General features: G+C 44.7%; 1 protein-coding gene across 2 annotated transcripts in view; it reads right to left on the minus strand.

Moving 5' to 3' along the window:
* The window catches only part of WDPCP (WD repeat containing planar cell polarity effector), a gene marked incomplete at its 3' end in the record, with an annotated part of 645,662 nt that overhangs the window by 28,826 nt on the left and 600,513 nt on the right, over window positions 1-16,323 (minus strand). The gene's annotated exons all lie outside the window — the stretch shown is intronic.

The following is a 16,323-nucleotide window of genomic DNA, read 5'->3' on the forward strand; positions in this document are numbered from 1 at the left end:
AGAAAGCCATTCTTTCCCTCTATTCCTCTCCCTCCGCAAAAGTCCTTTCAGATGGTGCAAGGTCTAAACCTTTCGACATTACCAATGGCACATGTCAAGGATGCCTACTTTCCCCTATTATTTTTGCACGTTAGCTACTAAAATTAGAGAGAATTCCCTAATTTCAGGTATCCCCTTTAGGGATACTGAACACAAAATTAGTCTGTTCGCAGATGACATTAAACTAATGATTACCAACCCAACCAGGACTCTCACTGCCATACGCTCCATCCTAACCCAATATGCTGAAGTCTCCTACTACAAACTAAACTAAACAAAATCGTTGATTCTAAATCTCCACACACTTCTTCAGACCCAACAGAATCTCACTAAGACTTTCCCTTTCATATGGGCCAAACATTTAATTCCATATTTAGGAATCAGCCTAACCCCCTACACCACTCAGCTTTTTGATTATAACTTCAATCCTCTCTTAAAAATCCTTGCCCAAAGATCTATCATCCTTTAGATCAACTGGTTTATCTAAAAAAGGCCGTATTGCAGTACTGAATAGATTTATCTTACCCAAACTTCTCTACCTATTTAGAACCCTCCCCGTACCTCTATCCTCCAAATTCCTTCTTAATATCCAAAAAATATTCAACCAAAATGTATGGGAGTTCAAAAGATCCAGATGCACCACCCACTTATACCTACGCCCCTCAACCAATGGAGGTGCGAACCTTCCCCATAATGCCTAAAACACCATAAACTAGCCCCAGAGATCACTCTTCTATCACTCTTCTATTGCTACCCTACCAATTCTTTCAAGCACGTAAATACCCAAGTAAAGAAATATCTCAGTTTTATTCCAATTTGGCCCATAAAACACTCCCGATTAAAACCCCTTCCCTCTCCAAATGGGACTTATTTCTAGAACAAACCATCCCAGAATCAACATGGCAAAAGGCCTTTATATCTTCATTTAAAGCATCCCACTGTGCCAATCATTGGGAGACATACTTGAAAATTCTTCACCAATGGTATCTAACACCTCTTAAACTTTCTAAAATATACCCTACTCATCCATCACGCTGTTGGAGATCCTGCAGTGAAACAGGCTCCTTATTTCACATCATTTGGTCATGTAAATCAATCAAAGATTTTTTAAATAAAATCTTCACATTAATCTCCGAAATCTCAGTCAAAATAATTCAACCAGATCCCAAGTAAGCATTACTTCACCTAGATGTGGAACAATTCCCTCCCAACTCCAGAACAATTATTATACATCTACTATACGCAACAAAAATCAACATCACTAGACTCGAAACACAGTATAATTTATATTACAAGCAATTATTCTCATACATTGTGAGCTTGCTGATGTATTGATTTATGTTTAAACTTCAATAAAAAAAACGATTGAAACATAAAAAGCAAGTCCATCAAGGAATGGAGTCGCAGGAACACAGGATAAAATCAACACATCACGGCTAGCCTTCCTGTAGAGAGTTTCTTTTGGCTTGGTAATCTTGGACTCATTTGGATACACACACATGGAGTGTGGGAACACTGTCATCTTGCATACTTAGAGATACACATCTACTGGGTTAATAGTACTTTCCATTTCCCTCCTATAGCAAGGAATGAGCACCTCCAAGTACCATCTGGAGCTCTGCCTAGTTGTGAATATCTTTTATGCATTCTCCTTTGCCGGGTCCCCCTCCCTCCATGGGCTGCCCAGGACCTAACTTGTGGAACACTGCATTTTCCCCACTATTTTGTGGGCACTATGAGTGATGAGTTTTTTTATTTTTGAGTTTTAAACATACATTGTGTTATATGTGAATACAAGAAAGGTCAAAGACGTTTAAAAGAAATGGGCAATCTGCGAAACATGTCAACATTTTTCAGTTTACCTGTGACATTCCATGTGAAGTGTCATTGAGATGCTTTGTTGGTAGTCTTCATTGACCTTGTACACATGATATAGAATGTATTTTATGATATATGGATCAATTATGATTTTAAACATTTTTGTATACGATAAAAATGTTTTTAAATAAGGTGTAGTAACTTTTGGAAGTATATACAAAGTCCCAAGAAAAATGTTTGTACTTTATGTATATGTAGTGAGTTGATTCCAAAAGGGGCTAGCATTCAACTTTTTCGAGTAAATTAGCTAACAGTCTACACTCAGAGGCGAATCTATATTTTCTATTTTAAATATTAATCAGAAGTAAAATTCCATGTAAACAAAATAGAAATGAAAGCTGGGCTTAAAAGTTTTGACAAAAAGGTTGGGCTTGGCGGAGGACTGGAGTACTACTCGGTCTAATGTTCCCTACATTTCCCTATCCCATTTGCCTGCTGATGTATGTGGGGTAAGTAAACACATATAGCAAAAATAAAGTGATGGGGACTGTTAATATAAGGTTCTTTTAAAGTATTGTAAAGATATTAGCAATTTCAAAACAGGAGGGACAAACAGGGAGCTGTAGCTGAGAGATAGACTCAAAACAACGTGTACCACATCCAGGCAATGAAGGGAAATCTCCTTAGAATGCTTCTGAGCAGGACAGATCAGATTGTGGTAAGAGGACCTAGTTAAAATGGAAGGAAGATATCACCTTGGGAAGAAGAAGCACTAGGCCTTAAAACAACCTTTTCCTTGTGTTTGGAAGGTTTAAACTGATGCCAATGGGAGTAATACATTTCTCAGCATAAGTGGGGAAAAAACAATGCCCCTAGTGGTCCGTGGGATTAAAAAGGTCAACAGTCAGTAATAGTAAAAAAAAAAAATCCCCTGGGCAGGTGGTAAGTAGAAGTAAGATACCCCAGCTTCAGTAGTCAGTGGAGGGAAAAATGTCCTAGCATCAGGGGCCTGTGAGAGGAGGAATAGTGCCCTATCATTGGTGTCCGTGGAAATAGGATAGCTCCCTTTAATATTGGTCTTCAGGGGTTACTTTTCTTTGTATATATGCTCCATTCCCAGTGTTGCTCCCCTACTGGCTGGATGATAAGATGACAAGAACTATGCAGGCATCATTGGGCAGGAGATCGCTGTGTTCCAGCATCCTACATCTGTTGCAACTCTGTATACCGGTTTCTGTCGGACAATCATGCTGGAAAACCAGCAGCTGACCGTCTTCCAAACAGCGCTCTCAACCAATAGCTGATCATCGTTCTGGCGGGGGGGGGGGGCCGTCCCCCTGTAAGAACACAACAGCTCAGTGGGGGAGATTGTTGTACTAACTTCAGAGAGTTCATACAATGACTACGACCAGAGCTAACAGTTTTTTTTTCGCTGAATGAAAAAAAACTCATAGTGTTTACCAGGCTTAAGAGCATATAAGCTGGCAAGCTGGGGGCAAGAGGAAAGAAAGCAAGATAGAGCGAGAAAGAGATAAGGTATGTGTACTGTACAAGGCACACAGCTCTTTTTCTTTGAAAATGAATAGTGGCAATTTTTGTACTTACATTTTTAGTCATGGTGCCCTTCTCAGGTTATTACCATAAGAGAAATCAAAACAAGAAAAACAAACTATTGGAGTATACAATACTGCAGTACAGCTTTCTGTCAGGGAAGAGATTAGGAGAAGTAATTTAATCTCAAAATATATGGATGCTGTGGCAGATGCATTTGACTAAAGCATTGTAGAACCCTTTCATGTAAATACAGATCCCGCAATTCAAATTAAAGCACTTTTAAATCTAATCATGCTACTTCCAAGAAAACAAAATAAATCCAGTGTTGAGTACCTCTCCCATTTTACCGCCTCACAGCAAGGGGTGCAATTGAAGTACATTATTGCTGCTGTTTATGTACTATTTCCTATATTAAACCAAAGGTAAAATATGCAACACAAATTAGAACACAAGAATCTGTAAGTCAACAAACACTTACCTATTTCTTATTAAAATAGGAACAAAACTGACAAAAAAAAAGGTGTGCCCCATGTATAGTAAAAATACAAAATTATTTTCAATGACTACTTCACTGAAATGTTCAGCCAACCCAAGGTCACAACATTCATCAGCTCTGTTGCTTTTTCCTCCCACCAGATTATGGTGTGTGCATGTCCAATGAGAATGAGATCTGGCAACAGAGATTAATGGCAGCCTTCATCTTCACCTTGGTGCATGCACTGGACAGATTGACAATATGCTCTACATCCTGGTTTGTCATATTCTATCCAACCAGTTTAAAACTTTCGCCTGTTTCCTTGCTACTGCTGTCACCTGAGAGCTGTACTATACACAGTATTTCTTACAGTTCAAAATTCCCGGCTGTTTTGCTCATAAATCAATACATCCTTTCCTTGGAGGTGGAGGATTCCCTGTCACCGAAACAGTAAATAAGGGCAAATCTTCCCAGTAGGGTAACAGACAGAAAAAAAGAACCCCACAGAAATTTGAACTCTATAGCCACCCTATCGAAAACTATAAAAAATGGCTAGAGTTAGGTTTTAATTTTTAATGAAGTCTATAGTGGTAAGGTCTATAGTAGTAAGGTACCTGGAAGAAAGAGAAATGGATGGAAGTAAAAACAGATTATCACATATTCCCTAACATAGTTGTATAAGAACGTTTGGCTGTATACGTTTTAGTAGCAAGACTCAAACAAGCATTGGACTTCCGTCAGTGTTTCAATACAGACTTTACTATCCTCCAATTAGTCCTTTTTTTTTGAAGAGCTGTCAGTAATAATGTATCATAAGCAAAATGTAAATGTTAATACATAAAATGTCAAGTATAAAAAGCAATTGTTGAAAGGCTTGCTATGGAAATAAAAGGCTGTGAAGGCACTGAGCAGGATGTAGCAGCTGACAAGGGAGCTGTAGATAACACACCCTTCCTTTTCTGGCTTAAAGTGGGAGCAAGTCAATATATTTTGTTTGCCTAGACGAAATAAAGCTTATGAAAATGGCATATTTGAAGTACGGGTTTATTTTGACTTCTGACTACAACTTCATAGTCTATAATGTTCACACACTATTTCTGGAGGATACTGGCAGAATTTCTTCTCTGTACAGAGAACATAAGACTCAGGAACACCCAGAGGGCAAAAAGCAGAAGACAGGTGCAGAGAAGCCAAAGCATATCTGTTCCAATGTAGGACATCTTTTGGATGCTGCCCATGTTTACCACTGCTATCTTTTCATCATCTCCCATCATTTTGCACCCATTTTTCCCTTAGGCCTCATGCACACTTAAGCTTAAAAACGTCTGTTTTACAGGCGTTTGATGTTTTTTTTTGCCTCTGAATGCCCCACCATGTTAGTCTAGAAGGTTAATTTACTAAAGTCAAATTCACTGTGCACTCTGAAAAGTGCATTTACACTCTGCAAGTGCAGGTGCTCCAGAGCTTAGTAAATGAGCAGAAGCTCTGCTGACTTTCATCAATCAAGTGCAAGCAAAAATGCTGTTTTTTTTTAAATTTAAATACACCTTACAGGTTATTGGGTATTCTTAGCAACGTGAAGCTTTACCTCAGTTACTAAGCACTGGAGAAAGTGCAAAGTCTATTGGCCTATAGAAAATAAACCCCTATGTGTCCATGCACATGAGTTTAAAGACAGGGGCTATTAGAGGCATCGCTTGTGCTTTAAAGAGAGGAGTGTTTTGGCTAAAAAAAAGAAATGCCAAAACACACCTAAACCCACACCTAAACCCATCTAAATGCACCTAGGCACGTTTAGCGCTTGAGCATTTTTTTATTTCAATGGCTAAAATAATTTAATATTCTGGCCAATAAATGAATAAAATCCCAAGCTCTTGCATGCGCTTGCAAAAACACGGCTTAGGAGCATGAAGGACAAAAGCTCTTACTAAAGTCCCAGTGTGCTTGAGGCCTTAAAATTCAGTATATCTAAAGCCAAAACTATTCCTGCAATTTGGACAGAGTGTTGATTCTTTAAAACCCCTGGCAGTTTTTTTTTTTTGCCATGTGCATCCCATTTAGGGGATTTTCATTCATGACCTGTCTGGTAAACACAAGTGAAGTAAAGATGAAATGTCTCCCAAGTGAGAGAATTCCCCTATTAGACAGTTGTCACTGCAACAAGAGTCCCCATTGGCTTCTAAAAAACAGTAAATGTACTCTGTAAACATTTTTAAAACATGAGTTAACTCAAAAATACAGTATATTACATTACAGGGAGTTTATGGTGCAATGTTTAAAATGTGGATTTTTTTGTATTTTCTGGACAAGAATTGACAAAGCTTGGCTAACCTCAGAAAGTGCTTGGTGAATCAGAAAGGGGTGTATGTCCTAAGGCTCATAACTCCCAGTAGGAGTTAGCAGTGTTCTGCACTTTCTAGATTAGAGATGGGATAGGGTGACAAGTGGGCAATTTGTTTCATGAGCGTATAGGGGGCCATGTTCAGCATATAAGTATTGTAACATTTTTGTATAAGGAATTTCCCCACATTCTCATCCTTCCTATTAGATCCTAAAGTATATTCATTCTACTGACAATTTACTGAAAGCTGGATACAAACTAAAATGTTTTGGCTGCAATTGCTCTTAATCTCTGTCATGCCATAGTGATCATGTCTGGATGTGATATATGATATTTAAATGTCCTAATTGTTCTTTCCTTTGCTGTGTTCCTTTTGCTTTGGCATCAGAAGAAATCTTCCAATATGGTTAAAGGGGTATTTGTCTTTCACTCTACACAGGCAGATTAAGGATGAATGAACTTTTAAAAAAACAGCACTATGAAAATATTTGATATGGTAAACGTTTCAGGATAGCATAGTGTATAGGGCGCCAAGAAAGGGGTTCTGGATGGACACTATGCTTCATCGCTTTTTGGATTATGGTCCCTTCAAGGGGCAACAGGGGTTACCCTACCTGCAGGAAGAGGCTCTTAAAACACAGGAAGCTTCAGAAAAAAAGGTATGGGGGTAGTAGGAGTATTGAGAGACACATGTTACTATGGGAGCTAATGTGGAGTTGTGGAGCCTTACTAAGGACTTTCTGAAGGAAAAATATCTCCCAAAGCCCAGGACTAGGTTACTCTGCCTGCAGGTACAATCTAGAGATGGTGCGATGCATTGTCTTTGTGTCAGATATCATGCTGAAGATAAGCAACTTTCTGTTTACATTGTACAGCTGAAGAAAAGCCACATTTGTTTGAAGTGCGTTTTTTAAGAATAAAGGCTGTTTGTTAAAAATGGCTTTGCGTGTGATCCAGGAACACTTGCCATGGCTGTAAACACCCCCCACCACCCCAAATGTTACGATAAGCACTTCTAAGGTTTGGGGTCTGGACAAGCAATGCATGGAAGGAGGTTTCGGTTTAAGCATAGAAATAAAATCCAAGTCAGTGGAGGCAGGATTATTATGTCAGAGTCCAAATACAGGAACATGTCACAGTCAGAAGCCAACCAACAAACAGCAGAATCCAGTAGGCAGGAGTTATATCCAGAAAAGAAACAAGAATAGTGGACTAGAGTGCTTAGACACCAAAAATGGTAAAACCTTTTGACCAGGCACTGTTTTGGTGTACAGAGCATTTAAACTTGCCACCTGATTTTGCCACAGCCACATGAGGGCCTTTAAACAATAGTAGTTAAAAGAGATTTTATAGCAGAACTTTACCCATAAAAACGTATTAAAAAATAATGTTTTTTAGCAGGGAACATACATTCCACGTTATTACTTATCATACCAAAACTAGTGTGTGCTGTAAATTGCCTCCAGCATTGCTCCTGTTTCTTCTTGTTGAAGACCGTCATTTTGCTGAAGCCCAAAGCCCCTGAGCAGCAGTAAATCTTTAGGCTGTCAGCAGATCCACCTCTAGTGGCTCTAATTTTCGGCACAATGCTCAAAATGGAGAGCAACTGAGCATGTGCAGAGCAGAGTGAGACAATGTATTACTGGACTTTAAACAGTATAGGCACTTATTTTAATGTTTTACATAGCTATACCTGCAAAAGGGGCCAGCCTGAAGTGATCTATCAAAACTTAATCTTCTGACTAATTTCTCAGCTTAATGCGAACTCCAGGGAAATACAGGAAAAAAAAAATCAATGTTTCTTAACCACTTCTGGACCGTGAAGGATTGCTTGGTCGTGCAATGCTTTTTTTACCCACAAATAGAGCTTTCTTTTGGTGGTATTTGATCACCTGTGCAATTTTTATTTTTTGCGCTATAAACAAAATATAGAGCGACAATTCTGAAAAAAACAAAAAACAAAACAATATTTTTTACTTTATGCTATAGAACATTCCCAATAAAAAATTTAAAATCAAAATTTTTTTTAACATTTTAGGCCAATTTGTATTCTGCTAAGTGCATATAATTGTAATAAGTGTATATTGATTGGTTTGCGCAAAAGTTATTGTGTCTACAAACTAGGGGAAAGATTTATATCATTTTTATGTATTTATTTTTTTTACTAGTAATGGTGGCGATCAGCAATTTTTAGCGGGACTGTGACATTGCAGAGGACAGATTGAACACCTAACTGACATTTTTGACACTTTTAGGGGGACCAGTGACATTACTACAGTAATCGGTGCTAAAAATATGCACTGTTACTGTATTAATTAATGGCAGGGAAGGGGTTAACAGGGGCACTCAAAGTGTTAAATGTGTCCCTAGGGGGTACTTTCTAGCTGTGGGGGGGGTGGACTTTCTGCATTAACACAGAGACCTGTGTTCCTAAATAAGAGAAAAACAGACTGCTGTTCTGTCCCCACAGCCGCCGGGCCCGTGAATTGGCTTCCCTTGTGGTGAATGGACACACGCCCCCGCTAGCAGGTACATTGTTTCGCGGGACAGAGCCGACCTGCCTCAGTATATGTACGGCTGGTCTGCAAGAGGTTAATTTATTCAAAAGGCATTACTTTTAGTTTTGCTCTTAGTTTTCCTTCAAATAACTGTCTAAACTGCATTTTTCCCTAAAACAGATTCAACATAAAATGTATTTTTCCCACAATCCATAACACAAGATAAATCAGATGATATAGTATACTTTACTGAGTAAAGAAGTGGGGAACTTCTAAAAACATTTTGTGTGTGTAAATATATTATATATACTGTGTATGTATATATATATATATATATATTATATATATATATATATATATATATATATATATATAGTGTGTATATATACATACATAATCTCTGTTCTGAGCTGCACAAGAGACTTGGAGTGATGGGGATGGAGAAATGGCAGAACACGGATCTTTCCAATGAATAGCTGTGCAGGGTGGCATGTTAGCATGTTAGCAGAAGTCTTGTTCATTGGAGGACAGGCTGACTGTGCTCCCAGCACAGCCAGAAAACAGACCACACTGGGAAGGATGTGCTCCCATGCCTAGCACAGAAAGTATAAAAAAAGAAAGCAGGGAGGCTGGCAGAATCACTAGGTATTTCACACAAAGGCAGCAATACAAAGAGAACAGGACACTTTTTAACACAAGTAAATGGAACAGCAGGCACAGATCTGGAGTATGAAATGTTGAGGTAACATTTTCTTTAATAACATATCTACTGTAAGTCATGTTCAATAAAAAAATGGTAAAGTTGACAAATGGGCAATTGTGTGAAAAAGACCAGGTGAACCATTTTACTGAATTGATTTTTAAAAACATGGATAACATCAAACCAGCTGGGGAAGGCACAGCTAGATTGGTTATTTGCTATGTAAAGATGGGTAAAGGGGATAAAGGGAACCCATAGTGTTTTGGGTCAATTTTAATTATTTTTTTAAATGTTTATAAAATGTATAGATAATCTTTTCTTTATATATAAATATTTAACCTTGCGCTAGCTTCTGAAAGCATTGCGAGCCTCCTTAAGAAGGATCACAGAAGCTGTATTCTATTGGAAAAGTTAGAGCCCACTGAAGTTAGGAGGAAATATCGTATGTACATTTCAGCTTGGGGTATTGAGCTCTATAAACAACAAGCTCTTCTGGCAAAGCACATAAAGAGATGTGGGAAAATGTTAAAGGAGCCTAAAAGGTCCACATAGTGGCTGGATAGGAGAAAGCATAATAATATTATACAATATTTGATATTTACCCCACCAAACAAATTTTTACAATTATTTTTTTTTAAGCCTTTACTATAATAAAACATGTGCAGAATTACTCTGCATTCCCTTACAAACTCCCATACTCTGATTTAGGCAGTAGTGTCACATTTTAAGGGATGGCCATTAAATAAAATTAGGGTTTAATATTTTTTGAAAGAATCTGGATGGCAAGCTATGTTACTATTATAGACCTGTTGCAAGACTGTGGGAAACAGGTACAGAACAAATGATTAAGCTTTTTTTTTTTTTTTTGTAGCCAGAGAACTGGTGAAACATCAAGAGAAATGTTTCTTTGGCAAGATGGGTTTGGCTTCTTGGAATATCATCAATTGTTTTATCCCCTCTCATCACCCTGACATATTCCTATAAGATTATGTGCTACTTGTAGGTCAAGCTTGATAAAAACTCTAGCCCCCAAAATCTGATTAAACAAATCCCCAATTAATGGCAACAGATTTGTCACGGTGATCTGGTTAAGACCCCAGTAAACAAAACACAGTTGAAGTCTGCCATTCTTTTGAAAAAAAGAAAAAAATGCTCCTGACAGAGAGGAGACAGATTGAATAAACTGTTTTTTTTAGGACTTAAGGCAATTGCCTGATACTAAAAACCCAAAAGGGTTCCCAATGGTAAATTTAATACATGATTGATAACAATTTCCTCAACTAAACGCTTGATGCCTGCTTCAGTCTATTCCTGGATTATGGAACTACAACAATTAACAAAAAAGACAATGTTTCAGAGCCTATATCACACAAATCACTGATTAAATGTAAATGGTCAGGATCTGGAGACAATATGTGGTAACCAGGGTTGGATTCCCCAAGCCAACCTACACACTCAAATTTCCTGTCATTGCTAGGGGATAACAAAAATGTGATGGCCCTTCTCTCAACAGTGAAAGTAAGAATCTAAAAACCTCCAATGTTGTCTGTTTTCAGAAAATTTAGCCAGAAACAGTCTTTGTATTGCCAAATTATTTCAGAGAGAATCAGTGGCCGACCGACAACATACCCTTTACAACACATTTGCACTTCTGAAAGCTATGAACAGCTGCTTCAGCAGTAGCTATTTTGGGTTTGGGTCAGAATAGACCTAGCACGATTGCTACAGGGGGCGTGGCTTGGACATGGCGGTGTGAGGTCGCTTTTGCATGGTGCTCCCGCTCCTTGTCCTCCCTTCTCGGCACCTACATCTCTCTCCTAGCTACTATGAGCGTCCACAGAAAGAAAAAGACCAAGTCTTCATCCGCATCGTGCTCCAGGAAGGCTACAACTACCCCCATCCGCTCCTTTTTCTCGGACTCGGCGAGCCCGTCATCCGCGGCCTTGTCCCTAACTCCGGGGGGCGGCCTGGGACCCGCGGCTCCTTCTCTGCCGGGAATGAGCTCCTCACCTCTGCATCCCGCCTGCACTATGGCCACCGCCGGATCGTTGCCTGCTTCTCAACCCTCTCCCGCAGTCCAGATAGGAGACAACTCCGAGCTGTGGGCTCTCCTGCGGGCTCTACCCACTAGAGCGGACATGGAAGCCATTGTGGCGCAAGTAGCAGAGCAGCATAGGAAGGACTTTCAACACCTGAGTGGAGAGGTGGCTCAGCTGGACGGGCGCATTTCGGCCGGGGAAGCGGCGATGGGTGACCTTCAGACCAGGGTACTTGCCCTGGAGCAAGCCCGTGCCTCGCATGACGAGACCCTCGCCGCCCACCAGCTCAGGATGGAGGACTTCGAAAACCGGAGCCGCCGTAATAACCTGCGGCTCCGGGGCATCCCGGAGGCTACTGGCTATGAGGATCTCGTGGAGACAGTGCGAGCCATTCTCTCCCTGGTGTGCACCCCGGACCCTCAGGCCCCCTTCGAATTTGACAGGGTCCATCGAGCCCTGGGAGCCCGACCATCTGACCCCTCCAGACCGCGGGACGTGATCTGTCGTCTCCACCGGTACACGGTGAAGGAGAGGGTCCTTCGAGAGGCATGGGCAAAAGGTCCGGTGGACTTTGATGGGGCGACGGTACAGATCTTCCCGGACGTTGCCCGCGGCACTTTACAGCGTCGATCGATGTTGAAGCCCTTGCTGGAACAGCTCAGGAGCCCGGAGATCACATACCGCTGGGGATTCCCCCTGCAGCTCACAATAAGGAAGAATGGATCCTCATTTACTCTCCGCAAGCACGCTGATCTGCCGGCTCTGTTTGCTTTCCTGGGTACATCCCCTGTGGACCTCCCGGACTGGATGGCGCTGCTCCCGGACCGTGACCCTGGCCGGGGAGCCGGAAGATTCAGCCGCCCCTTGCCTAGAAGACAGCGTCGTTGGAATCAGCGCTCGAGGGAGGGCTCCCGTGGGCCGGAGGTCGCGGCCCCTGAGACCTAATTCACTACCAGCATCGATCTGTGAGTATGGCCCCGCTCTCCTATCTCCCCTCCATTCCGACCCCGGTGCTGTCTAGTGACTGTCACAGCGGAACTGCCCATGGACTCCCTGCACTATCCCCCCTGTAACTTTTTGTCAGACTGCTGTGGCCTGCTCCGTGCTGCCCCCCCCCTCCCTCCTGTGTGGCTCCCTGATGACCCAGGTACTGTGCAATGCGGCCTGATCCCTCGTAAGTCTTCCTGCGGTCCCTTGATGCCCCTTGCTGAACCTTACAGGCCCCTGCTTCATTGGCCCCCTCCCTTCTGGAATACGGTCCGACATTGCTTTGCTCCCCGGTGACGATTTTGGCTCCCCTTTCCTTGGATGCTTTTGCCCCCCCCCCCCCCCCGGCCGCTGTGTCCCTTCCCCTCCGTTGTTCCGGGGACAGGGATGTGTATGCTCCAGATCGGACGTAAGCTCGAATCTGCCTTGTTCCGGACTCTGGTTCTGGGGGGGAGGGGTGGGGGGACGTTGGGGACTGCTGTCACTGTAGTTTTAAGGTGCAATGCTGTTGATATGTGTGGGGGGAGGGGGCTGCCGGGACCCGGGCTTCCGTGGCGCGGAGCCCCGGGCTCCGCCTCGTGGGGGGCCGTGGGGTGCCCACTCTGTGATGCCGGCTTGGGTGCGGGTGGGGGAGCCCGGCCCGACTGCGCTCACACTAGCGATGTTTCCGTGGCGCCTATTGCCCTGCTCTTTGGGTGGATGGGGCTGGGTCCTCCCGCTCGCTGCCCAGTGATTGGCCTCTGAGCTCTTGGGCTACATGGTTACTATTTGGGATTGGTGCTTAGTTGTTTGTAAAAGGCTGTTCTGGGATATGTTCTGCTCCTTCTCCCTCTCCTCCTTCCTACCTCCCCCCTCCTTCCCCTCCCTTCCCCCCCTCCTTCCCCTCCCTTCCCCCCCTCCTCCCCCTCCTCCCCCTCCCCCCCTCCTCCCCCTCCTCCCCCTCCCCCTTCCATGTCCCCCATCCTCCCCTCCCTTCTTCTACATTACCCCCTCTTCCCCCCCCCTCCTTTTTTTTTTTTTTTTGCCCCCTTCCCCCTCTTCCCTCTCTCCTTCCCCCTCCTCCTCTTCCTTTCCTTCCTCTCCCCCTACTCCCCTCCCTTCCTCTACCCTTCTCCCACACTCCTTCCTCCCCCCCTCCCGCCTTCCCTTCTCTCTTTCTCCCCCCTTCCTACTCCTCAGTCCCTCCCCTCGGGGCCATCCATCCTGCTCGGACCGGCCTTACGCTGCTGGTGGGGACCCCCCTCGGGGCCTCGCGGGGCCGCGGGCCGGTGGGGTCTTGATGAGGTGGGGTCTGGATGCACATGGGGTGTCGGGGGTCGGGATGGGCCCTTCGGGGAGATGTGGGTATGCATCCCCTGGGGGTCTTCCTCCTTCCGACTCTCCCTAAGTTATGCTCATGTTGGACGCTCTTGTTTCTATGTGTTGTTGCATTCTTATTTCACGTTTTTTTTTCTCTTTTTTTTTCTTACATGTCTGTGGTTTATATCGCGTGTTTTGCCGAGAGGGGGACGGATGGGAGCGGTCACCACTTTCCTCCTTTGTTGGTGTCCTTCCCCGTTCCCCCCATAGGATCTCCTTGGCCGAGGTTCCCCACACTCCACCCAGGTTAGGGGTGGTGGGTCTGGCACCTCAGGAGACCTGAGACTAGTTCTCATAGTGCCCATTGGCACAGTAGTTTCTTCCCTTCTTCCCCCCCCCCCCTTATTATTGCCTCCTTGCTACCTCTTCTCCTCCGCTTCCTAACCTTTATTTCTTGATTTGCTCTGCTCTTCCTGCTCCCTCCTTCCCCACCCCCCTTTTTTTTTTTTTTTTTGAGATGGCCACCTCCCGGGTTGACCCCGTCCGGTTGGTATCCCTCAACGTCAAGGGACTTAACACCCCGGAGAAACGTTCCATCATTTTGAATGACCTTCACCGTCTTCGGGCCCACGTTGGCTTCTTGCAGGAGACCCATTTTAGAGCCGCCAAACTTCCGAAGTTGGGCGACAGACGGTTCCCCACTGTCTACCACAGCTGCTCACCTGATTCCAGATCGAGAGGGGTCAGCATTTTGATTAGCGCACGAGCTCCGTGGACATTTCTGGATTCGTGGAGTGACGGACTGGGCCGGGCTCTTTTTGTTAAGGGCCGTCTGGGCTCTGTCCCGGTCACCCTCGCCAATTTTTACCTTCCGAACACTGGACAGATATCCTGTCTCGAACCACTGTTGTCGCAACTCCACGACTTCATGGAGGGTCAGGTCCTTCTGGGGGGGGATCTCAACTTCGTCATGGATCCGGTCCAGGATGCGTCTAGAGGCGCCTCCCACATCTCCTATGCTGCTCTCAAGCGCCTCAAAAAGGGGTTTCATGCCTTTCACCTTGTGGATGTGTGGCGGATCCTTCACCCGTCATCCCGGGATTATACCTTCTACTCCTCCCCCCACGCCTCCTACACGCGTATCGATTACTTCCTGATCCCGCAGGCCTTGCTGGGTAGGGTCGTCTCGTCTTCCATCGGCCCTGTTACTGTGTCCGATCATGCACCGGTGATCCTTGAGCTGGATTTGCGGTCCCCAGAGCCTCGGCAGTGGCAGTGGCGGCTGAACGACAGTCTCCTCCAGGACCCCAAAGTCCTGGAGGAGTTGCAAGTCGAGCTTGGGCGTTTCTTTTCCTCCAATGCCCTCCCGGAGAGTTCTCCACTGATGGTCTGGGAAGCTCATAAGAGCTATATGCGGGGGGTCCTAATAAAGATCGGTTCACAGCGTAAACGGGAGCGTACCCGTCAGATGCACGATCTTTTTACGCGATTGGAGTCGCTGGAGGCTGCTCATAAGAGGTCTTTGGCCCAGTCTGTCCTTCAGGAACTAACTGTTCTACGTGAGCAGTTGCGCTCCCTGACCCTTTTTAGGGTTAAGGCATCGCTAGCTAAGTGTCGAAGGGTCTTCTATGAACATGGGGACAAATGTGGGAAAATCTTGGCGCGCGCACTGCGACAGCGGAAGGCGCAGACATTCATCCAGGAAATCCTCGCCTCCCCGAACCAGAAGGTACACGCAACGGACCGCATAGCGGAAGCCTTTCGCCGCTACTACTCCTCTCTATACAACCTGACCCCTGACACGTCTGCGTCCGCGCGGGGCGACTTCCGCTCTCGGATTCAGGAATATATTAGTGCCTCTGGTCTTCCTGCCCTCCCGCTGGATGCCGTGGAGCGCCTGGAGGAACCTCTTCACCCCGATGAACTGTTGAGTGCCTTGGCGAACTCTCAGAGAGGCAAGGCTCCGGGTCCAGATGGATATTCTTTGACCTATTATAAATGTTTTGCACACATTCTCTCCCCGCACTTTCTGGCTGCGTATAATGCGGCGGGCTTGGGTGCTGAGTTTCCGGTAGACTCGCTTCGCGCACATATCACTGTGATCGCGAAGGAGGGCAAGGATCCCCTCCTCTGCCAGAGCTATAGGCCTATCTCGCTCCTAAATGTGGATCTGAAACTGTTTACCAAGATCCTATCATCTCGCTTGGCCCCTCTGCTCCCACAGTTGATCCACGACGACCAGGTGGGCTTTGTGCCTTCCAGAGAGGCCAGGGATAATACAACGAAAGCCCTGGATTTGTTGCATTTGGCCTGTGCGCGGAAGACCCCTCTGCTGCTTCTCTCGACGGATGCCGAAAAGGCATTCGATCGGGTAAACTGGGATTTTCTAATGGGGACGATGGAGCATGTCGGCCTCGGGCAACGTATGTTGTCTTGGATCCGTGCGATTTACTCCAACCCGTCGGCCTGTGTTAAGATAAATGGTCTGCTCTCCAACCCGTTAGCGATCTCTAATGGGACGCGGCAGGGTTGCCCCCTGTCGCCCCTGATCTTTGTCCTGACGCTGGAGCCTT

Source organism: Pelophylax lessonae (assembly GCF_965119305.1).
Source record: "Pelophylax lessonae genome assembly, chromosome: 3".
NCBI lineage: Eukaryota > Metazoa > Chordata > Amphibia > Anura > Ranidae > Pelophylax > Pelophylax lessonae.